The sequence below is a fragment of the Amphiura filiformis genome, chromosome 12 (assembly GCF_039555335.1).
Source record: "Amphiura filiformis chromosome 12, Afil_fr2py, whole genome shotgun sequence".
Lineage (NCBI taxonomy): Eukaryota > Metazoa > Echinodermata > Ophiuroidea > Amphilepidida > Amphiuridae > Amphiura > Amphiura filiformis.
Genome location: NC_092639.1, coordinates 25376001 through 25401817, shown reverse-complemented (window position 1 = coordinate 25401817; position 25817 = coordinate 25376001). Strand labels below are relative to the sequence as shown.

General features: G+C 36.6%; 1 pseudogene; it reads left to right on the top strand.

Moving 5' to 3' along the window:
- Window positions 1–203: 203 nt before the first annotated feature.
- On the top strand, window positions 204–24701 carry LOC140165976 (patched domain-containing protein 3-like; annotated as a pseudogene).
- Window positions 24702–25817: the final 1116 nt, after the last annotated feature.

The following is a 25817-nucleotide window of genomic DNA, read 5'->3' as shown; positions in this document are numbered from 1 at the left end:
AATAAAGCAAATTTATCACGGTAACTTTGTAACTGGGCAGAGATTATGCATTGTGCCCAGGAACGATAGTGTGTGTAACTATCTTTTCCAAAAGTTTAAGCCGACTTGCAGAACAATAAATTCAACTAACCTTGAATTAGACATCTTCATCAGAAGAAATCTTATGATGTTGTGAATTGTGATGGACTTGCTCTTTCGCTTTTGTTGAAAGGGCAAGGTAGAATTTCTTCTGATGAAGATGTGTGTCACACTTAGAAAGTTCAAGGTTAGTTCAATTTATTGTGCTGAAAGTTCAAGTATGTAAACATTATTATATAGCACACATACAAATGATAAGATATGGATGCTTTCTATCACTCAGTCCAATTATTCTGGACCTTAAACATGTGACCAGTTTGGCACATCATTGTACCGTACATCAAGAAAATTGGTCCATGATATGATACTGAATTTTGAGAATACTCTCTCTCTATCAATATCAATGTCAAATTGTCTGAAAAGAAAGCTTTTCAATCAATGCACATGTTACCTGCCATAACATATGGAAGTGAAACTTGGACATTTAAAACAAAGATATGGAAAGGAAACTCCAGACTATTCACAGAAGTATGGAAAGGATGATGCTGGGGTATACAAGGTGAAACCGGAAAAATAACATATGGATTAGGGACCAATCAAGACTCAAGTGTAAAGGATGTGTAAAAGAACAGCAAAAATAATTAAATGTGGGCTGGACATCTGAGCAGGATAACAGACCAAAGATGGAGTCAGCTCACAACAGAGTGGTAACGGTTTAACATAATATGTGGAGCAAGAAAAAGAGGAAGACCTTGTGCTAGATGGAGAGATTCATGACTGGTTTTGACCTCCTAACCTAACAACCCTGCTAGAACTTGGCAAGTCCACACGCCGCCGGTATAACAGGGTTGGTTTTTTCATCGCCAACATGGAAAATGCAATGTTAAAAATGCATAATAATTATAATATTGGTCTGTTTTGACAAATTCACTAATTTTTTTTCTTTTGTTTTATTTGCAGGTAGAAACTGGTGGTGCTTGGTGCCTCATGTGTTGTTGACTTATTGACCGATAAAATCGCTGCTGTGTTCCTGTGATAACATGACTATTACAATGTTATCATGATTGTTACAGCTACAAAAATACCCATTATCAACTATCAGCAAATCCTCATCATCAGAGTTGATTGCAGCTAGTCAGACACATTCCAAATAAGGTTAATTTATTACATTGATCATGGCCTGGTATGAGTTTGTCGATAAAAAAATCAGCCAGCTTTTCTATCGGTACGGAAAGCTAATTGCACGACAACCCCGAGCGTTCTTAATAGGCTCTCTTGTATTGGCTGCAATTCTCTCTCTTGGGGTAATATTTTTAACATTTGAAACCGATGCAGCTTACTTGTTCACACCCGACAAGAGTCGAGGGAGGGAAGAGTTAATATATATGGAGGAGCATTTTCCGTCAGATTATGATAATTTTGGATGAGCGGTCACTGACAACGCAGGAAAAGTTGGGTGATTTTATTGTTACCTCTAAACTCGGGGACAATGTGTTAACAGATGAAATCATTGATGAGGTGTTCAAGATCGATGCTGAATTGCGAGCGTTGACGATCAATGTTAACGAGACTTACATGGTCAACTTCACAGGAACATGTGGTAAGGTGTATGGTAAATGTCTTGGCAATCCTCTGCTAGATGTGTTATCCGTCAGAAAACAACTTGGTGGAAATCTTACATTGACATACCCAACAACCATTCTCCCCGATGGTACACCAGCTTTTATCGGCACTGGCCTTGGTGGCGTAAGTGTAGCCAAGAATAAGACAATAATAAGTGCAAAAGCTTTAACTATTGGATATCTTCTTAGATCAGGCTCAACTAGTGACAATATACCATCATTACTATGGGAGGATGCTTTCTCGCAGTACGCCATATCTTACCGGTCCGATATAATTCAAGTGGCGCACCTGACATCACAGTCATTGTCGGAGGAGTTGATGGCCATGACGGGCGTGTGATGCCACTTTTTATTGTGACCTTCACTATTCTGTTTACACATTTGCTGTAGGAAGTTGTTTGATGTCAGACTGGGTGCAAAGTAAACCATGGCTGGGTCAACTAGGTAAGGTTGGAAACTGTTGAAGATTAATTTGTAAATTAATTTCAGATTAAGAATAAAAAATATGACATCTGTCACAACGAAAAAAATACTATTATACTGGCTTTAAATATCTTGTTTTTTCCATTTCCTTTAGAGACAAAGCTTTTCCTCCCTGTCAGTAATCGCTTTCATTGAGGTACTCCAACAAAATTGATGCTGCTCTTAATTCTGTAACAGATTTCATATCAAATGGAAGATATAGACCACTTGACATCACTGTTTATCAACAAAGGCGAGGGACTCGTCTATCGATATGCTCGAACGAGCCGCTACACTGTTCAATGGCTTTCCTGTACTATATGAAATGTGGCGGCGATTTAAAATGCACGCGTGCCCTTAGCAGACTACGATGCGTCACGCACACTGCAGGGCAAAGAACAATTGAAATTGCCATTTTGCGCGCGCATACTGCCGGGCAATGACGTCAGATGCCAAGTGGTCTATAGGAAAGTATGTGTAATTTTTGCCATTTTTTGTTTGTCCATTGTAGGTGTGGTGTCGGCAATGTTGGCCATAGCATCATCAGTAGGGCTTCTCAGTGCATGTGGTATACCTTTCAATGAGGTGGTGGCATCCATGCCATTTCTAGTCATAGGTAGGTCATTGCTAGCTACATGTAAACTCAAGTACTTCCAGTTGTGGGACAATTTCAAACATATCTAAAAGTAATGAAGATGTTACAACCGATAGTCATTGTGAAGGATTCATAATAGGAACATGATATTCACACAGGAGTACATGTTCCTATTCCACACAACCAGTAGGCCTACAATCCTACATGCAGTGACAAATCCTTCTTATTCAACCTCGGACCCGTCTCATGCTACACAGAAGATCACCGACCTGTAGCCACGGAGATAGTACGCTGCCCCGGGCAGCGATTCCCTGGGTATATATGACTTAGGCTGATTGCATCAATTCACGTCACATGTAATGCATGCACGCACAGTGGTTTTAATAGTGAGCTTTAGTGAGACTCGGTTCGGTTAGGGTTAAGGAGGCCTAAATCTAGGAAAAACATGTTACTTAACCCTAACCGAACCCGCAGTTTTTTTGCTATCGGAAAGGAAAGAAGAAACAAGAAAGGAGAGAAGGTGAACAAAGAAGTCACACTATGTGCATTTTACTAACCACTTTTCTTATTGGCTGTGTGGAAGCATGTTATCCCTGCAAACATTATAGACCCACATCTGACCCAAAGAACATGGATCCTGTTTAGAGCTACATGAAACATCAAGCAAAGTTTAGTGATAAGATTGAGTCCGTCATAACAATTTATTAATTTTGTTCTTGTTGTTTTTAGGAATTGGCATTGATGATATGTTCATCATGATCGCAGCATGGAGGTCAACTAGCCGATCACTTCCAGTTGAAGAGCGCATGGGACACGCATACTCAGAAGCAGCTGTATCTATTACCATCACCAGTCTGACAGATGGCCTTGCATTCTGCATAGGTGCTATCACGCCTTTACCAGCGGTGCGCGTTTTCTGCCTTTTCACTGGTGTTGCAATTTTGTTTGACTACATCTACCAAATAACATTCTTTGGTGCGTGTATGGTGTATACTGGTCAGCGAGAGGCAAGTAATAAGCACTGTTACACATGTAAAACAGTATTGCCTAAAGATGAAGCGCCCTCTAGGATGTATCGCATGTGGTGCGCTGGTGGGATTTCAAGGTCAACCAAAAGCGATGAACAATCTGAGCAAGCTATTACTTATTTCTTCAGAAAGTACTATGGTCCATTTATCATAAAACCGGTAGTGAAAGTTTTGGTAGTGTTTCTATTTTGCGCTTACCTGGCGATGGCTTTCTATGGATGCACCAAATTGGAAACGGGTATGGAAACAAAGGATATATTTGCTGACGACTCGTTTGCACAAGATTATATTGAAGAGCGAAAATATTTCACTGAATTTGGTGCCTCGCTATCAGTGATATTTAAAGAGGAACAGAGTTATTGGAATGCCAGTGTACAAGAACAGTGTGAAGAACTGTCCAAAACATTTGAAGCACACCATAATATACATGAAGCCGCCTTTACCGAGTCCTGGCTGCGTGAGTTCACCCAATTCTTACATAAGACTCTCAATACAACAGATGTGGATCAGAAAACTTTCATAACTCTATTACGGAATCAGTTCCTAACTATACCGTTTATCGATAGGTTCAAAGAAGACATTATCTTCAGCAGTGATGATGAAAATGCAACAATCTCAGCATCGCGGATTCTTTTCAAAACTACTGGCATAGAAACAACTTCTGATGACAGCAATTTTATGCTTGATATGCGCAAAGTGGCAGATAACTCGAGTATATCAGTAGCAGTATTTTCACCCGTTTTTGTTTTTGTTGAGCAGTATGTCATAGTTCTACCAAATACTATTCAGAATCTACTCATCGCCACCGTGTGTATGTTTTTCGTTGCCCTTGTGCTAATACCCCATCCAGTGTGTGCGTTTATGGTGACATTGTGCATCGTAACCATAGAAAGTGGGGTCATTGGGTTCATGACCTTATGGGGCGTCAACTTAGATGGAATCTCTATGATAAATATTATTCTGTGTATTGGGTTCAGCGTGGACTTTTCTGCTCACATAACCTACGCATTCATCACAGCGAGTGGAAATACAGGTAATCAAAGAGCAATCGAAGCACTGCACATCTTGGGTACCCCGATTCTCCAAGGTGGTCTCTCCACAATCCTGGCGATAATCATTCTGTCCACATCACCTGCGTACATCTTCAGAGCTTTCTTCAAGACTATGTTCCTGGTTATGGTCTTTGGTCTCATGCATGGGTTAGTCTTTCTACCAGTCCTTCTCAGCTTTTTGAGCCCTTGTCTACCGAGATCAAAGATAACTGTGGAAGATGCAGAGATTCCTCCAGTAGAGCACATACCATCAGAGGATTCAAAGGAATCGAAGGAAGCAGAAGGTACTTGTAAAAAAGAATTGGTGTTTATATTTCATAATAATGATGTAGTTCTGTTAGATTCAATAGACGCAAAGGAGACAGTTCTATGAGTGTTAAAAATAATGGGATGATGTTCAAAGTTATTATTCCATTCACCTACAGTTTTGAAGCAAATGTTATCATTTTAGGAAGCTTTTACAGGCTGTTATATCATAATAAGAGGATAAGAAGAACATGGCAAAAATATTCAATGTACATTAGTGCATAAGACCTTTGCCATAATTGTCTTATGATCTTATAAATGCATGTGAAACTGACTCAAAGCTCTCTATCACAGTGTTAATTAGCTGTCATGTTTTACTATAGCCAGTCTAGTAAATTTTTGTAAACATTTTGTATGATTTGTCACATTGTGGGCCTGTCTGTGTTGCATGTTTTTCTTTTAGCTTTTAAAATGTACATGTAGCATTACAGTAGTATGTCCACTACAGTATCCCAAAAGTAAGTTTACCCAGAATTATAGATAGTGTAACTTTATTGGGCTGATTTATTGAAAAATGATTCAGCAAAATCATTTTTCAGCAAAAATTATATTTTACCAGCAAAGAGTAGATTATTTCATTTAAAATATCAGCATGTACACATATTATTTATCAGAGGTATAAATGGTGTTTTATGTTAGAGAGCTTACTCTTTACTTAAGGGCCAACTTGGGTTTTTTGGTTATCACACACAGCTTGCTGATATCAGAATGGGGATTGGATCAGATATGTCAATCATGATCGGGGACAGTGGTGTGCAAAAGGGGGGGAAGGGGGCATCCACTTTTGTTGGTCATTCGGGGAAAAATGTTAAAAACATCAAAATTTGCTTCTAATCAGACTCCATTCGGGGAACTGAACAACCTAGTCCCCCCCCCACTTTCAATGTGCTGCGCATGCCACTGATCGGGATCAGCAATGGCCAATGTAGGTGATCCTGCGATCACTTTCAAAATGAGCAGGAACTATATTATAAGCTTATTCAACTTAAAATAGCGTGAGAGCGTAATCTGCAACAGCTCACCAGTCAACTGGGATTATAGAATTTTGCACCTGTTTAGAATCATGGGCAAATTGGTCAGAACATGTCAACATGTGAATATTACAAAACATGTTTTCTTCTTTCTGTACTATACATGTATGTGTGTGCAACATCCTGAAAATTTCCATTGGAAAACTTTACTTTAAGGTCACACTAGTTCTATTGCACTTGTTTCAGTTTTTGAAAACTGCTTTTTTTGTCAATAGTATTATATTTTGCCAAATAATATTTTGATGCTCTAAACCATGTGTATGTTTGCATGATTGTTGTATTTTTGTAATGATTCCAAAATATACATTTGGATGTTGAATGGTGATATCAAATATAGTTTTTATTTTTATAATATAACTGGTAAGTACTGTTGGTTTCTTTGCGATTTTGATGTTGCCAAAGCGTGGTAGGAACGGGGCACTCTATTATTTGTTTGGCACAGGTATGTGCCTCACAGGTTTTCAAAGTAGGATCTTGGCCTGTTGGATTAATTCCCCAAAGAGCTGAAACCTCAATAGCCAAATTTGGTGCTAATAGAGCCTGAAAATGCACAAAAATAGTGGAAAATAGAGGCTATTTACATATATACTATTCAGTGTGATATTTTTTGGCGATTTTGAAATGTTCAGAGCAGTTTTACTGTTAGCTCGTTTTGGATATTAAAATAGTTTAAAAATACACATTTTTTATGGGTAGAAAATATTTTGGCTGGATTTTAAATGTACAGTTCTGAAATTACAGCAAAAATAAAAACCATAGTCTTAGGAGTGGGAGAGGTGCCTTAAAAGTGGTCATCATCAGGGCACATGCCCATACCACCTGACAATAGTAGTGTGTGTGACCCCCTTCCCCAGTGGTCTTGTTGCAATATGCTTTTAATACAACTTTATGAAAGTCCTATATGTATTTTTCCTTTATGATGAGGCACTCAACCAGGGTCAAAAGTCATTGGTTGGGTGCTCCTATCTTAACATCATACTCATAGATGGTTTCTATCTGCTGCTTGCTTATTCCATGTAAACCCATGTTTGGCATTGGGCTATTCTGGTTGAATTCCATACACCCCCTATGATAGACATGAACTTAATCTCCGCACAGGAGACCGGTGTAAATTTCAAATGGTTCACCCATTCAGGTAACCCCATTTGAAATTCACACTCTTTGTGTGGAAGACTAAGACTAAGGTTATACCAAAAGTACATCCATGTATAATGTTGTTTTAACAAGGGGATGTTTTTGTTTACATCTACATGTAAATATTGATGTGGAAAAGTGTCCATGCAAAGCAATATTATAATTCAAGATAATTGGAATAAAATAAAATATGATCTGTAGGCCAAATAGCACTTATTGCTCTAGACAGATTATTTCCCTGTGATCTAGTTAAATATTTTTACCAAGTTCATTTAAATACAGAAAAGCGGGTGTAAATAATTAAGCTCCAAGAGGGTCTTCATGTAGGTCAAATATGTTGCATGTAAGCTCTGGATACCATTTTAAGCATGGCTTTTTATAGCTCTTGTATATTTCATTCATTGCTGATTATAGTTCATCAACATTTTAGACTTCATTTTGTAGCTTAGAAAGAAAACATCTCTTCATGTTGCTTTGTAGTTTTACATGATCACATTCACAAATGTGTGTGAGGTTATAAGAATAATGAAAGCCAATGTACAATTTTTAAAAAATTTTTAGGGGAAAAAAATCAAAATTCCAAAAAATGCAAAACTTATTGAACTTTTTTCCAAGCAGTCGATTACCGTATCTTTTTGTGAAAGAACAACAAAATAAACCAAATTGGCAGAAATTGTATAATATGGCTTTAATATGTAAACACCCTACAAAGTCTACACAAGTGGTCAGAATTTTGAACACAATTTATTAAAAAGAATATGAATTGATATGAGTGTATAGTGAATTTCTTGGTAGCTGCGGTATATTATACTGCATTTGTGTAAAATAATCTGATTGAGAAATTGATAGAATATAATTTGGGTATGATTTGCAAGTAGTATTCCCTCATACATTACAATTATGTGGGGTTAATTAGCCTAACATGTTCCACTCACCTAAAGGCAGTGGCTATCTGTGTGCATTATCAGTTGGTAAAATACAGCACTTACTGCGCTCTTTTTAATTCATACCACATTATGCAATGTTTATATCCATTAAGGGGGTACTACACCCCTGGCCAAGTTTGTGCCTATTTTTGCATTTTTCTCAAAAATTATAGCGCATTGGGGACAAGTAAGATATGTATATTATAGGGGCAAGGACTACAACTACTGCATTGAAAATTCAGCAACTCAAGGCAAGTAGTTATTGATTTATTGATCAAATATTGGTTTTCCCTCATTTTTGACTGTAACTCCACAACTGTTGTCTGTGCTGAAATAAAATTTCCAGTGCAGTCATTGCCCCTATAATATACATATCTTACTTGCCATCAATGCTCTATAATTTTGAGAAAAATGCAAAAATAGGCATTAAAATTGGGCAGGGGTAGTATTCTTAAGATATCCACATTTTTTAAATCATACAAATTTTAAATTTTAAATTTTAAAATCATTTATTTCTCGATCATTTAAATTTCATTTTACTGCAATTTACCAGCTTCACTGTGTTCATATCAATTTCATTGCAAGTGTTTTATAGTATAAATAATAACCACTTTAAAATAAGTGCTTTTTGTGTGTGAAGTGTTTAAATTGTGGATACAACAATACATGTAGTTATACCCAGCAGGTTTTTAATAAAGTTTGTATAATATCACATCTATTTACTTACAATTATAAGATAATGATTATAAGATCATTAGCCTATATCTATATGTTTATTTATGAAACCAGTGTTTCTTTTTTGTTTGTTATCTGCATATCAATACAACTTATGTATATACTAATTACTACTTTTAAACTTTTATGTAACTCAGTTCAATGCCCATATCTTTTGCTGGGTTTAGGCTGACAATGGTACTGTGCTTTAATGCAACTTTTAGCCCAGAATTATGCTGTTAGAATGAAGCCTTTATTTCATATTTCATGATTTTCCCACATTATAATAATATCATCCGCTTCTGCATTTTCTATTTATATAACTTGTGAATGAAATTTTTATAGAAAAAAATCCCTTGCTTCCTATTTCGAAATATACATGTTTCCTCAAATAGTCGCCCCCTCAAATAAACACCCCCACCACTTTTTTCAACCTAGATGTTTCAAAAATGCCGATATTTCCATGCTATCTTGTGTATTAAGCGTACCAAGTTGCCCACATGGTCGATAATAGTGTCAATAATCGGCAAAAATCTGATCGAAACCTGGAAGTCATGCGGAAGTGAACCAGAAGTCAGTGTTTCTAGTTCATAGTTCGTCATTTCAGCGCGAGTTTTAACATTACCTAATTATTTTAACGGGAATTATCATTCTAAAAACACCCCTCCCCGTTTGGAAAATGCAAAGCCCCATGGAGCGTTTATTTGAGGAAATACGGTATCATTTTTGTACTAAAACAGTGAGTTACATATGCATGGAATTATGTAGTGGTCAGTCACTTGTCATTTATGTTATTGCTTATAATTTGATACTTCAGTGTCGCTTACTAATTTCCCACTTAATAAAAAATTAATGTAATTTTTATTATACATTGTATGTATGAATGATATATATATTATTGCTTTAAATTCATGCATGCAACTATGATTTAATGTCTTATTTATTGTGAAAGACTTGTTGATGCTATTTTGGCGTATTATCAAACTAGAATTTCCAAAGGTGCCTGCCAAATATTGCATGCCTGCTTGAATTTACTATAAAATGCTAGCCCTCCCGCTGTCAACATGCCAAAAGTCTTCGCCCGCCACATGTATGTTTGCATGTACATGTACATAGTCTATGCAGTACGGTACATTTAGTGTATGTTCAGTTGTTATTAAGAAGGTGTTCCTGAATTTTCATGCCTTGTCTGCCTCCTCTCTAAATTAGAAATATTGTTCACCTTCCCAGGGGTAGCGCTAGAACTAAACACTCAAGTGTCCGCAGGGACCCCTGAACTTGCAAAAAATTAAAAAGTAGGGGGTCCGGAGTAGAGTTTAGCGAGTCCCAGTTGCACAAATGCAGCATAAATAGTATGTCTGCAATAGCGCTAGATTGAAAAACTGGGGGTCAGTTTGGTTCTGAAAAGAATGTTTAATGTTGGCTCAAAATAAACAGTTTATCATTTTCACATATATTTCAAGAACAGTAATAGCTATTTGTTGACTCTATATTGACATGGACAGACTACAGTTACATGGCTAAGTGGTTTTCTTTCATTTTACCTCATTATTTTGGCTTAAAATGATCAGAAAACCAACTTCACAGTTGTGCATTATAAAATGTTATGTTACAATTTTGGCAAATAATAACAAAATTAAAATTCACCTAAACTATACATTATGGCTTTAAATGTTGATTTACTATTGTGAAGTGTGTAGAGTAATCATGAATGAAGAACACTGCACTGTATGCCTGTTCCATGCATGATTTATTTTAAATGTCTAATTCGCAAAGCAATTGTGTTCTTAGTGTTTCTTTTGTAATGTAAATGTAAAGCATAGTGCCAAAAAAGGGGGAGGTATATAAGAAAGAAATTGCAAAAAAGCTCTGCATGCCATTTGGTATTATGCATTCAGCTATTCCAGTTGAAATCCATACAGCTCCTATGGAAGATAGCCCTATCACAGGGCCGATTTTTAAACATGCTATTCATGTACTCCGAGACGTGTTATATATTTATACTCCGAGAACTGCTCAAACCCAGTGACCGCTCCACAAAAAAGGGGTGTTTGATATTTGGGATTGAAATGGTATTAGCAATTATATCATAAAGCTCACTGTGTATCGCTGGCTGGGTCGAGTTGCCTGTCAAACACATTTGGTACATTGGTTGATGCATGGCGGGTGTTATGTAACACTATTTCTGAAAAGTCTGTAAAAGTTTTGACAAGATTATGTAGGCTCTTTTTTTTCTTCAGCTGCAGTCATCCGGTTTTAGCAGTTCTTGGAGTATAGTAGTGTGTCTCCGAGTATATCGTGTTTAAAAATCAGCCCCGTGGTAGAGCTAATGGAAGACGTGTCCTTAATCTCCCACACAGGGGATGTAGATTTCAAATGGAGTCGCCCATCCAGGTAACCCCATTTGAAACTCACACGCATGTGTTCCATAGGGGGTGTATGGATTTCAAATGGAATTGCCCACTTCAAAGAACTTTTATTCTTCTTAAATAAATTATTGTGGCATTTTCAGTTCACTTTCTTCCTTTTTGGTAATATTTGTCTTTTATGTCATCAAAAGTCATCAAAACATAAGAAAAAAAAAGTTATAAATGTGTATTATATATACTAGTATTATTTCAAATCAGTATCATAATTACTAACTTACAACATGTATTTAATATCTTCATCCATTTATAACATGCTTATATTACTAATCTACAATGTTTTAAAAACATTTTTTCCTGCCAGATTAAATGTGAATAGAAATAGAAAGTATATTTGTGACTCCTCGCCACAACTGAGCCCGGATGTCGCCAGTGCCACTATTGAGATATGCTCCATCGAACTTAACAATAAACAATAGGAAAGAAAGGATTTATTGACTGTTTTATTGATTTTTCACTACTTAAATGTCAAGTACTATAGACATGATATACATCATTTTAAAGCTAATTTCAAGCAGAATATTTTGGTTGAATATCTCAAAAATGATGATTGGCGACATCCGGGCTCAGTTGTGGCGAGGAGTCACATTTATAGTCTTGGAGCATGAGAGATTGGGATTCTTTGAATTTGTACCATTTTGTTGTCACAAACCAGATTTATTACATTTTAACTTATGAAATGAAACTGCAGACTTTGCACCTTGCCTTGCTTATGGAACCTGTAAGATCCAAAAACAATGTGGGGATGTGATCGGGAGATTTTGATATAATAATATGCCCAATTGCCCATTGGTTTAATATGAAGAATAGCCTCATGAACCTTTGTCAATTTTGCTGGGGAATTTTAGAAATGGAGCATTTGGAAATACAAGAAATATCCACTTCATTTTCCCGAATGAATATTTTACAGTATTGTAGTAAATAATATAAATTATGCTACCACCAGACCTTTGTTTGCTGCAGACACTGCAATTTAGTGCATACCTATAGAAACTGCAATTTAGTGCATACCTATAGAAACTGCAATTTAGTGCATACCTATAGAAACTGCAATTTAGTGCATACCTATAGAAACTGCAATTTAGTGCATACCTATAGAAACGGTGGTACTATATTCACCCTAATTAGCGCACAGGCATTGAAGTTAAGTCATTTTTAATGAAATTAAAATCAAAATAGTGAATTTCCCGGCCCCCCAACTCAACACAAAAATTGACAACCATGAGAGTTACCAAATAGCGCGAAGAGAGTAATTTTTTACCAGTAGCGAGGACCATGAAATTGGGAAAATAGGGGTATTTAATTTGGACAGTGCGCGAAATTTGATTGTGAAATCGGCAAAATAGGGGGTATTTAATTTGCACTGTCCGCGAAATTTGGATAAAAAGGGTACTTGGGAAAATCCGGTAATTTTATGTAAATATTTAGTGTCACTGAAAAGGGGTGTTTGAAATTCTAGTCATTGAAATGGGTGTTGGAAATTCTAATCATTGAAAACCACAAAAAAAGGGGTTGTTTTTGGCCAAATTTTGTCCTCGATTTTGTAAATTTGATGAAAAATCATTGCAAAGGGGGTCTTTAAAAGATTTGGTAACTCTCATGGTTGCCAACTTTTGTGTTGAGTTGGGGGGGGGGGGTGAATTTACACACAAAATTCAGTGTATCTGAGACATTTGACCAGTTGCCACAGTGTGGGGGTGCTTATTAGGGGACAGGCGCTAATTAGGTTGAATATTGTGCCAGTAAACCCAAGAACATTTTGTTGTAGTTTCATAGTGACCTTTTAAATGCATGTTTTGTAGTTTTGACTGCTTTGGTATGCTTATTTTAGCATGTGATGCATGTGGCTATGGGGCTGTGCAATAATTATAACCCCTTGAAGAGGCTAAATAAAATTGGTGAAGGGCAAGATAGTGCAAAGAGTTTTTGAGAAGGGTGGGGAAAGCAATTTTTGGCAGGCTAAGGGGGGGGGAACAGTTTTTGGCATGCCATCTGGAAATATTACACTCACCGGGCTCAATTATTGCACAGCCCCGAAATGAATGATGAATGTATGTATAAAATTTATTATTGTGAAACTGATAATGCAATAAATATATACCTCATCAATCAGTTATCATCTACCATTGCTTGTTGTAGTGACATTGATTTTGTATTGGCTTTGTGCAAATTTGGTAAAAGTGATGCAATTTTAGAATCTGGTATGCCACTCCTGTCATATGCCCTCTGATTATTTCATCATCATGGAATAAAGCGCAACACGCATGGGTGGCATACCTTATTCTAAAGTCTTGCTGTAGAAATTTGACAACAAGTATTTTTGTTTGTGTGATTGTTTCAAAACCTGCTTCTTTAAACTTTTCAACACCCAGTGAAGTGCCTTTAATTTGTTGTTATCCAAACTCTAATATCTTTGTACCTGAGGTGAACTGTTTTTAATCAGATATGTAATTGTGACCTGATCTGATCCAATCACACCAAAGCTAGACCCTCCCTCGGGTCCGTGGAGAACGACTGGTAATGTAGATTACATAGCATTAAAAATCAACCCAATACACGGACCCTCCCAGTCTGTAGGCAATTTGACTTCCAGCTCCCACAAACTGCTGGAAGTTCACTTTTACGGATTTGGAGTCACGCAATCTTTCTATATACCACGTCCATGTTTTCACTACATTAACGTTTGTGTAGCGACTAAACAACGATATTGTATCCGACCAATCAACGCAGCTTGGCAGCGGGGATATTTGAAAAGGCTTCCTAGCTAAATAATGTGCAAACATTTGCAAACCGCACGCGATAATGTACATAATATGGACAATAGGCCTAAGTCCGAGTCAGTGGTTGCCTTTTATTATTGCGCGTACCATGGGTCTATCAGACGCGTGCCACTTGAGCTCAATACCTCTCAGCTGTGGACAAGTGTCCCATCCGATCTTGCGTCACATCCGCGGCATAGCTTTGTGCTACCATATTTGAATTGAAACTGGGGCGGGGCTTTCGTAATTGACATCGGAATCACCGTGCTTCGTTGAACGAATATTTGGAAGTGAGATCTCTAACAGATTGGACCAGTCTCGGAATCAGCGCTCAATGGACTTTCGCGTTCACTTATAATGCGAGTATATTTCTATATTGCTGCATGGTTGACTGTGGTGGGTGTAATTAGTGGCGTCGATTTGTGGATGAAGAGGAATGGGTTTTTGGCATTGAAGAAAATAAGGGGGGAGTTGGCATTTTTTTCATAAGGCATTACGTAATTATTTATTGTTACATTATCCAGAGATGGAACCGAACCGAGACTGGGGGCCAGTCTAACCAAAGCAGACAATTGTCAAATACAGGCAGTAAAAAAATGATAATAACATATAAATGCATGCAGTCTGATCCCTGATTAAAGTGCAGCAGCAAATGTTTTGGCATTGCAATTGTCTGTGACTTGCAACCAAGAATGCTTTAGTCCATATGCCTTCCTTGAGTCGGTAAAGTAAAATAAATTTGGCGATTTTCTCAAAAAAATGCTTATTTTTTTTATGGAATTTGTTATGTTAGTTGGATTCTTTGTGTCATTTCCTTTCTGATAATGTATACTCATACTAATTATCCTTACTTTTAGTAATATAATAAAAAATTGTCTAAATTACTGCCTCGAGCAAGGCATTTGCAGACTACAGAAATGTGAATGGTTTCAGCAAATTATAGCATGATGGTTATTAGGCAAGTTGATGAACACAGACAGTGAGAGGCAAATTACCTTGTGGCTCAAAATACCAGGACAAAAGAAGTAATAATGTATGTCTTCCTTTGGCTTGGTTTTGGGTCACAATTGTCCTGAATTTTGTCCATTTTAACATTAAATTTGCAAATGCATGTACTTGCGCACATTTGTCCCGGTATAGTAAATATAGTAGCGGATCATAAAGACAATTTGTCCCCCCCCTCTTGGTGGCCCTGGTATGTATGTCCCTGTTGATGAATGATAGTACAAAGGCAACTACTATTACTAACATTTTCTTTTTGTCATTTTCCCTTTTTTCTTTTACTTATAATTGCAGAACTACTGTAGGAAATTTTAAAAAGACTCAGTGCATGAAAATGATGAAATTAAGCACAATTCAAAGAATTTCGTAATTTTTCAAGGAGCAAGAAAAGATACTCGACTAAATATTAAATTGAAAAGCCTAGTTGATTTTGAAAACCTTCACATGTTTGTTCTTGTGAACTTTAAACCTGTGTACACGTGTGCATCACTGAAAGAAAACAGTCAATGATTATATATTTTAGGCTGAAGGAGGATTGAAGCAGGTCTGTGCTAAGGGTTTCTCAAATCAAATGTGACGGCTATGCAATACACATACCGTATTGTCTGTAATAACGCCCCGGGGCGTTCCATTTTTCCAAAAGGGGAGCGTTTATTAAAAGTGAATTTTCAGTGAGAAAAACTTCAAAATAGGGTTTAAATTCCTGATGGTGCTCTTGTAAAAAGGAGGGATTTACGATACAACTACTGATGGCGGCGCCCACAGAATTGCGGGGAACATGATATATAACAAAATTACATCCGTAAGTGCATCAAGCAAGAATCTGATGAAATTAGGCAATGAACTGGATGGAAGTTTGTGTCTTAATAGGTTTAGTCCATGCAATTTAGTGATCGTCACTGACATGACTGATGCATGTTTTCAGCTTACACAATATGGCATGGAAATTTTTGCATTTTTGTCCATTTTTCATTTAAAATTTGGGGGGCATTTATTAGAGGGGGCGCATTTATTACAGACAATATGTAAGTCTTTTTCACAACAAAATAGTCACGTTGTCAATGCCAAATGTTAGAAATTGACCGATGCATTTCCTCACGTTTCAATTTTTGAATGGCCGGGAGCCAAGGATATCACAATGACTCACAAAATCTTATAATAAAGAGTGGTTAAAGCCTATAATATCACAGTTTATGTAAAATTTAGTCAAGTTTAAAGTCAAGGTTATAAAACGGAAAAGAAACCTTGCGGTCATTGATCTGAAGAAAGGTAAACTTTAGCCCAGGATTTCTGTTCATATTAATTTTCAGATCCCAGATAATAGTAATGTTGTGACCCCAGCATCCATGCATTATATAAATGAAATTAGTCAATTATACAATCATTGTTTGTTGTTGTACATACTTTTCAAAATTTGTGATTTAAATTGGTACTAGTTTTAAAAGTGGGAAATTGCTTTGTTGAATTCAAAATAATGTATATCAGATAAAATTAACTTTTAGCTAAATTTACCAAGTTGATCAATCATGCACTGAGTCTATTTTAGCTTTTGCAAGGTAATGTAATTTTCTGAACATTGTGAAAACATTTCAGTGTTGATGAGTATTACTGGTAGTAGTTGTTTATATATATATATAGATATAATCTTAATGGTATTTTTTGTATGTTTTTATAGCCCTAGTGTTTGTGATGATTTATTCATTGGGAGGGGTAGAAAACAAGTTGAGATGATCGGTAGGGGAGTACTTAGTGGTAATGAGGGTGTGTGGCAGCTTTGGGTAAATCAGATTTTTTGGTATATCTTTGTGGTGCAATTTTCATAAAAGTGTGTTAGATATGGCAGATGGGGTAAATTGTCAAAATATGGAAAAAATCCTGGCCCCCCAACTCAACACAAAAGTTGGCAACCATGAGAGTTACCAAAACTTTTAAAGACCCCCTTTGCAATGATTTTTCATCAAATTTACCCCCCTTTTTCATGCAAAATCGAGGACAAAATGTGGCCAAAAACAACCCCTTTTTTGTGGTTTTCAATGACTGGAATTTCCAACACCCCTTTTCAATGACTAGAATTTCAAACACCCCTTTTCAGTGACACTAAATATTATAAAATTAAAAGTACCCCTTTTATCCAAATTTTGCGGACAGTGCAAATTAAATACTCCCTATTTTGCTGATTTCACAGTCAAATATTTTCGCGGACTGTCCAAATTAAATACCACCTATTTTCCCAATTTCGCGGTCCTTGCTACTGGTAAAAAAATTACCCCTTTTCCGCGCTATTTGGTAACTTTCATGGTTGTCAATTTTTGTGTGGGGGCTGGGGAAAAAATGCAGATTCTTCATTACTTTTTTTAGCCAAGTTTGATGTACTAATTTTGAATAGAAATAATCATAGATGTATTTTTCGGGTCTCTTTTCCGTCAAATTGGGTAAATTTAGGGTATGTTTTTGGGATTCCTAGCCACACATCCCTACCCAGTATGAAATGAAGTACCCCAATCCTCCCGGATAATCCTCTTAATTTTCATAGCATGCTTTTTCATTTTAGTTTGATTTGTGTCTACATGTAGTCATTATGAGCTTGCATGATACTAAAGTGTTCAAAATACGGTCAATAGGTGGTGAGATGTTTTTAAACAAGTTAAATCAACAAAGCGATTGTCAAATCTATCTTCAGTAGATAACAAGTTAATCAACAAAATGATTAATATAATTAATAATAGGCCACTATAATTAGACATTGCACCGATTGATCCTTGAACGAAGGAAACAGGTGTTAAGCATTAATTAACAACCTCGTTATCAAGCCTTGTATATGACCCAATTAAGGCTGATAGTGTACAAATATATACGCCATGAGAGGTTGTGGTTAAAACTATTGGCTTGAGGTGAGATAAATAAATAAGACAATAGTACTATTGATCTTACCGAGGGACCAAAATCAGAACCTCAAATAACCTTAGTATATATTTGTTTTATATACTTCATTAATATTAATACATTCTTTGTTCATTGGTTTGTTAAAAGAAATAGCATAATCAGTATTTTGCCCTTCAAAAAATCGTACAAGTGAACCAGCTTGGGTGGGGCAAAATCAGCAGGGCAAAATCATGCTATGTGCAAATACAGCAGTTACGTCCACATGTGTGAACTGGCCCATCGCATAGAAATTGCACACACATAAGTCATTGTATGACTGGAAAGGCGCATTAACACGGCTAGATACCACAGAATACCACGATGATAACCAGTGCACATCCATGAATCCCATGTAATGCGATGACTCAATCACACAAGTGCTATATATGCTCAGGGAATTCCTGGTCGGGCCAGCACAAACCACTGTGACTATATCGGTCATGAAGGGTCTAAGGGTTGAATCCCGGGGGTACCATGTGACTTCTTTGTTCATCTGCTTGCCTTTTTCGTTTCTTCTTTAACTTTCGATAGCAAAAAGCATTGTTCAGGGGTTAATACGTCATGTTTGCCAATATTCTTCTCAAAATCAATGCATAAATGTTCAGGATACTTTTATTTTGCATGTTTGCCTTGAAACTTGGTCAAAAAACATTCCAATTTACATAATTATATAATGAACTGATTTGCATAAATGCCAATTATGCAGATATGCAAATTAGAGGGTAACTAGACTATATAATATATTAGAACATAATTATTAGAAACACTGACCAAGTTTCAAGGCATAAGTATGCAAAATAAAAGTACCCTGGCAAAATATTGCCAAAATTTACATATTAATGAGCCTTTCCAGTCATTTTAGCTTGTTAACGTTATTGATTATTGATAAAAACAGTACGGTACAAAGAAAATATGAATTTATATATTATGAAAACCAAATGTCTGTTTTACTTCAAACAAAAGACACAGTGCTCTACTGAATCTGTTTAAAACAACATGCTGAAATGGTTCAGCTCTATGATCCACATCAGTCCACTGAAAATGGGTCAATCCATTTGATATCCACACCCCCACTTATATACAAGGAATATTTTGGAATTCTTACCACATTCAATGGCTAAAATAATTACAGATAGTGGAAAAGGTATGTATAAAAGATTTCAGAATTCCAAAATGTTCCCATGTTGATGCAAAATTGGGAAACATTCCAGCTTGAATTGAAATAACGGTGTAATCTTCCACAACGGGTATATGTGACCATCCAGCACAACTGAGCCCTGAAGTCGCCAATCATCATTTTTGAGATATTCAACCAAAATATTCTGCTTGAAATTAGCTTTAAAATGATGTACATATCATGTCTATAGTACTTGACATTTAAGTAGTGAAAAATCAATAAAACAGTCAATAAATCCTTTGTTTCTTATTGTTTATTGTTAAGTTCAATGGAGCATATCTCAATAGTGGCACTGGAGACATCCGGGCTCAGTTGTGGTGGATGGTCACATATGTTGATTTTAAAAGGAATAGTTCAATATTTGTTACTCATCATCAATTGAGACCTCCTTTTACTGGTTATGCTATGTCCTGACAGGAAAACCACCACCAGTACATTTGTATGTGAGGAAGGTGAAAATTAGTAGCAAAGCGGTTGCATAACTCCCTGGTAACTGGATTATGCATCTTGTGGAAATGATATTTCATGGGGTAGACTGTGTGTAGCGATCATTTTGATTGTGGTTCAGGACTCCATGATTTAACTTGGTGTTATCCTGTTGACATTGTCATAATGAGATTACACATAACCGCATGTACCATTTTGATGGGTAATAGGGCTATAACCATTTCAGCATGTTGGTATCTTTGCAGTGAATCAGTTGTCATCAGTATGTGTTGCACTTTTTAATAAACTCTCATAACCTTACTTTATGTCCTTGGTTGTATGCAACAAATCAGGTATGGATTAAAACTCACTAGGAACTAAAAGACATGATTAGTTTTTGTACTTTGGTCGGACTCATAGAGGTCATGATTTGTTGATTAAATCTGGGAGAGTTATGTTCACCTTGTTCTCAATGTGTGTGATCTCCATGAGCAGTGATGAGTGAAAACTGATGAGACTTTGTACAATAGCTCATTATCTATGCTCCAATGACCATAACAATGCATTCTGAGATAACAAAAGAATTGATGGCAATGTCCTGCAGAGATGGTCAAATTCAAGTTTTGAAAATGCATGCTAAATGGCGGAAAGAAATAGACTAACACAGCAATTGTGTTTGGTTTCTGGTTCTGTATTCTGACGAAGCATTACGTCAGAGGTAAATGACCTGCACTTAACGTAGATTGTTGGTGTTGTCAAAAAGGTTATAGACCCTTGGTTTGAAAGTATTTAAATTTGAAGTGAGGGAGTTTGTCCCAGTGCTTTGTGCTTTGTGGTCCAGGGAAAGATGGATGTGTTTCGCATGTTTGTTTGTTATGGTTGGTGGGTGTTTTTTTTGGGGGGGGGGGGGGCAGGAAAGTGCCAATTATAGGAATTAATGGTCAATAGCGTCACTTAAACAATATCAATCAAAAGAATAAAACTTTTTACAAAATCACAAGATACATTTTCAGATATCCAACTCAAGTTGATTGATCTCACCAAATGAGCTTAAAGTTGACAAGATAACTTACAGATCTGTGTTTCAAGATATTCAAGATTTGAAATCCTTACGAAATTAAAAAGCTTTGAAAATACAAAAATATGTTAGGATTGCTCCCTGTTTGGGTTTTCAAAAATCAGTATTTTTTGCCCGAGTTTCCTTTGTTTTCTATTGCCATGTTTAATGGACTGTATCTTCTAAAGTTTCAGGTGACTTTGTGCTCATTTTGTGTAAGCAGGTCATATCAGTATGTTAACTTTATTCAGTAGAGCTAGTGTTATGCATGCTTAAATTAATATTTACTACCTTCGTGAACCCCTTATGAACATGGTTCAGGGGAGGTCTTTAAAATGTGCTTTGAACTCCCTTATACAACATTGTGTAATGTGCAACATACTATACCTTGTACAGAAGTTGAATTTAAAAAATCTCAGTGTTGGCATTTCTTTTAGGATATTGTTTGAAATATGTGCATGTTCACTTATTTTAATTTACCTTGCATTGGCATTTGAGGCTGTTTGACTCCACAGGGCATTTGGACAAATATTAAAGAACCATTTCACAACTTGCATGTTATGCAGGTTTGTACACAAAGATTTTGTGCAGGAGGTGTTGAATTTCCCAATTGTGGACCTTTTTGTCGCTAAAAATCCCTAAAAATGGACTTCTGGGTGATATTTTGAACAGTTTACATAAAAAAGGGGTCTCTTTGTTTAATTTTTCATTCTAATTTGAACCTAAGTTGACCTTTGTACCAGATTATGCTGAAGAGTGGACTTTTTTGCCAGGGGATGCAGCCCCCCTTGCATACAGGTCCACTGTTATGTTTACAACACTCTCAGTTGCCAAAGCATGGCCCAAATTTGAAATTTGAGTCCTGTCCCTGCATGTATCCTGGGCATTTATCAGGTTTGTATACAAACAGAACTATTCCTTTTTACTAATTAAATCTTGTTTGATTCCCTTATCGCAGAGATGCCAGAGTGTTCTACTGTACAAGAGCAACCTGCACCTAACAGCACAGCACATGAGCTTAGCAGCATATCAACACAAACAGACTTTGAATCCTGATTCATCCATCGCAACCCACCTCTACATCTGCAGCTGTGCTTCTTATTTAACCAATTATGCATATTCATTAGGCGGAGGTGCCGTATTTAGTGTTAGCTTTGGATATTTAAAATAAACAAAATAATTAAATGGCCAAAGCTAACATTTAATATGGCGCCTCCACCTAATGATCAACCCCTAGCCTTTTAAAGCCATAATATGTGATTCTCTCAAATTTAGATTTTGTGATTTTCCACAAAAATGTTCAAATAATTATTAGTAACAACAGTCTTAAAAGACAGTTTCTATCCATTACAAGCAGAAATAACAAGATAAAATGAAAGAAGAAACACTTTCTATCTTGATCCTTAACAATGGAGCTTGTTTTATTATCGATTTATTGTAATACGATAATAATTCAAAATTGATTCAAAGTGTTTTCCTGCACACTCTTCAAATTTGGCTGATGCCAATTGAAACATGTGAAATAGGCCAAAATAAGCAGGTTAAACAAAATTACAAAATTCATTTCAAAATATTATACATTATGGCTTTTAAAACCCTTGACTTTACCCCCTGACTATATCGCTGGTGATGGGTAATTCAACTGCTCTCCTGGATCCTGTGGATGGTTCCATTGGCTACTGCACATTGGGCTATATTCCAATTGAAATCCATACACCCCCTGTGGGAGACATGACTTAAAATCTCCCACACAGGAGGCATAGATTCCAAATGGAATCACCCATTCAGGAGTGTATTGCTTTCAACTGGAATAGCCCATTCTAACCAAATTCTGTTGACCATTGCTTTACCTTAACCTCTGGCTCATTAAAGAGAAGAATAGGCTCTACTGATGGTAATGGGGAACATATCACCTCTCGCTAATTGCACTGAGCCAAAATGATTCACCCCCTTATTTTTATGCACTGATAATGGCCTACCTTCTTAATCAAATTTTATGACATTAATACATGTACTTATTTATTATCTGCTTACATTGAAGCACACTGATTTATATGAACTTTTCAAGTGCCACACCCTGATCCCACTGCACTGAATTACACTGCACACTGATTTTTACGAACTTGCATCAAGTGCCACACCCTGGTTCCATTGCACTGAATTGCACTGTGTACTGATTTATATGAACGTGCACCAAGTGCCACACCCTGGTTCCATTGCACTGAATTGCACTGTGTACTGATTTATATGAACTTGCACCAAGTGCCACACCCTGGTTCCATTGCACTGAATTGCACTGTGTACTGATTTATATGAGCTTGCATCAAGTGCCACACCCTGGTTCCATTGCACTGAATTGCACTGTGTACTGATTTATATGAGCTTGCATCAAGTGCCCACACCCTGGTTCCATTGCACTGAATTACACTGTGTACGGATTTGTATGAACTTGGATCAAGTGCCACACCCTGGTTCCATTGCACTGAATTGCACTGTGCACTGATTTATATGAGCTTGCATCAAGTGCCACACCCTGGTGTGCACTGAATTACACCAATTTATATGAACTTGCATCAAGTGCCACACCTTGGATCCATTGCACTGAATTGTACTGTATACTGATGAAATTTTTAAGTGCCACACCCTGATCCCACTGCAATGAATTACACTGATTTATATGAACTTCATCAAGTGCCACATCCTGATTCCATTGCATTGAATTACTTTTACCCTGCTCCTGTCGCACTGAATTGTACTGTGTACTGATTTATATAAACTTGCATCAAGTGCCACACCCTGGTTCCATTGCACTGAATTACACTCTGCACTGATTTACACTTTGCACTGATTTACACTGATGAACTTGCATCAAGTGCCACACCCCAGTGCCACACTCTTCACTTTTCCTGTCAAAATGTGGTGTTTGAGAGGTGGCTATGATACTTTGGCTTACTTGCTGAATGCATCCGCAACCATGAGATGGATTCTTCAGCCCAGGCCCGTATAGCCAGGAATGTGTTTCAGGAGGATGGTGCAGAATTCACAAATTTTGGACCTTCCCCACCCCAAAAAAGAAATTAAATAAAATCTTTTCCATGCAAAAACTTCACACCCATAAAAAGTTTTGGGGCTTTTTTTTGTTGGAACTATTGTAAACAGTTTAACATGGAAAAAGTGGACTTTTTGTTATTTTTTCTATTTTGGATCTACTTCTTACTATGAAAAGTGGACTTTTTTTGTGAATTTGGGGTGTATCGCACCCCACTCCTCCCTGGCTATGGGCTTGCTTCAGCTAATCACCGCTTTAAGCACAGTATAAGTACTCTACTACATGTATAGCTTAATATGTTTTGACAGGTTAATCGTAAATAAGTAAACCGTATGTTAGCCTGAAATGGTGCAGTAGGGTTCCCAACTACTTCTTTTTAATGCGAGCTCATTTCTTGAATATCAGATCACATATAATTACTGTGCCACATGGCCCACCTTCCACACTTTTGGGTTTGTGGCATGGTTTGGAATCCCTGGGGGAAAGGAATAACAATATATTGCACTTCTTGCACAACCAATTTTGCCCCTTTTCATTTTGCACTTTTTCACTATACATGTCAAGCAAAAAATATCAACTTTCCATCATTAAATCCTGTACAATGGAGAGCAAGAATTCCACCAATTTTTCCATAGAAACAAATAGTCGGGGAAAAATTTGTTGTTTTGCTAGAGAAATATGAAATCAGAGAAAAAAGAGTTCCACATGAATTTGTTCTTTTCCCTGCATAAGCAGAGGTGTCACTTTTCATTTTTTTTTAAATCCAAATTTACATGCATTTATTTATTTTCAGCCCATTTTGGAACTTTTTAACCCAAATTTATGCACTATCTCGTGCTTTTTCACCAGTTTCAGGCTTTATGAGTAGTACTGCACTAAATGGTATCTCTGCTAAGAAACATGTTTCATAAGCTATACCATAACACAAGGGACTGTGCAATAATTATGAGCAGCCAGAGGAGGGTAAAATGGAGAGCCATATTTTTTTTAGCCAGAAGGAAGCAATTTTGGGACACTTTTACGGTGCACTTTTCAAATAAAACACTCTAAAAGACAAGAGGCTTATAAGAAAACAGTATGGAAATATTCCAATTATAATTATGCAAAAAAATCCTGCTCACTATGCTTTGCTTACATTATATAATATAAAACCAAAAAATATAGCTTGCATGCAAGGGGAAGGTATTTTGGCAGGCTGAGAGGGACAAGCATTTTTAACAGGCCATTATATGAAATTTGCTCCTCTCCTGGACATATAATTATTGCACAGCCCCTGGTACCTCTGCTAAGAAAAATGTTTCGCAAGCTATACCATCACATAAATACTTTCTATATACCAATCATAATCATGTTAAGAAGTGTGTAATTTTGAAGAGATAACAACATGTAAGTACTCATAGAAGTTCATAATATTTACATGTTACTTAATTTTGCAGTTGCACTTTTTCCTAACAAAAGCTCCCTGGCAAAAGCTTTTACAATCCCTGATATCATAGTTGTCCAATTTTATTATGATCTAGTGGTGTTGTATGTATGTATGTATAACTATGTATGTATACTTTATGTAATTTGCCGCATGTCATAATTTACTTGTGATTTGCAATTTCAAATGTTTTAATATAGGCCTAATTAGAAGCATGCCAAAGAAGGGCTATATTACATTTATAAACAAATGTTGGTTAAACTGTTTTATTTATCCAACAGTGACTCACCAGGTGAATCCCACATACATTGTGGTTCAAAATTTGTTATGGGGAAAGTGTGGGAATGCGACTGTTAACCAGATTCCCCACCTTTAATTCTGTTTTAGGAACTGCAGTGTTGCGGGTTAATAATAAACCAAAGTTTATAGTATTCTATATAGCTGGCTAGAATATATATTACTTTAACACTTGGGGGGTGTCTCAACTTTGGTTTGCAGGTGGAGCTGAGCTGGGCTGGGACTCCGAAAAATTCCCCAACTTTAAACCAAATTTGACAAACAGACCTGAATTTATACCAATTTTAAGTTACCCCCACTTAAACATGAGGTTATATATATCAGCCAACTA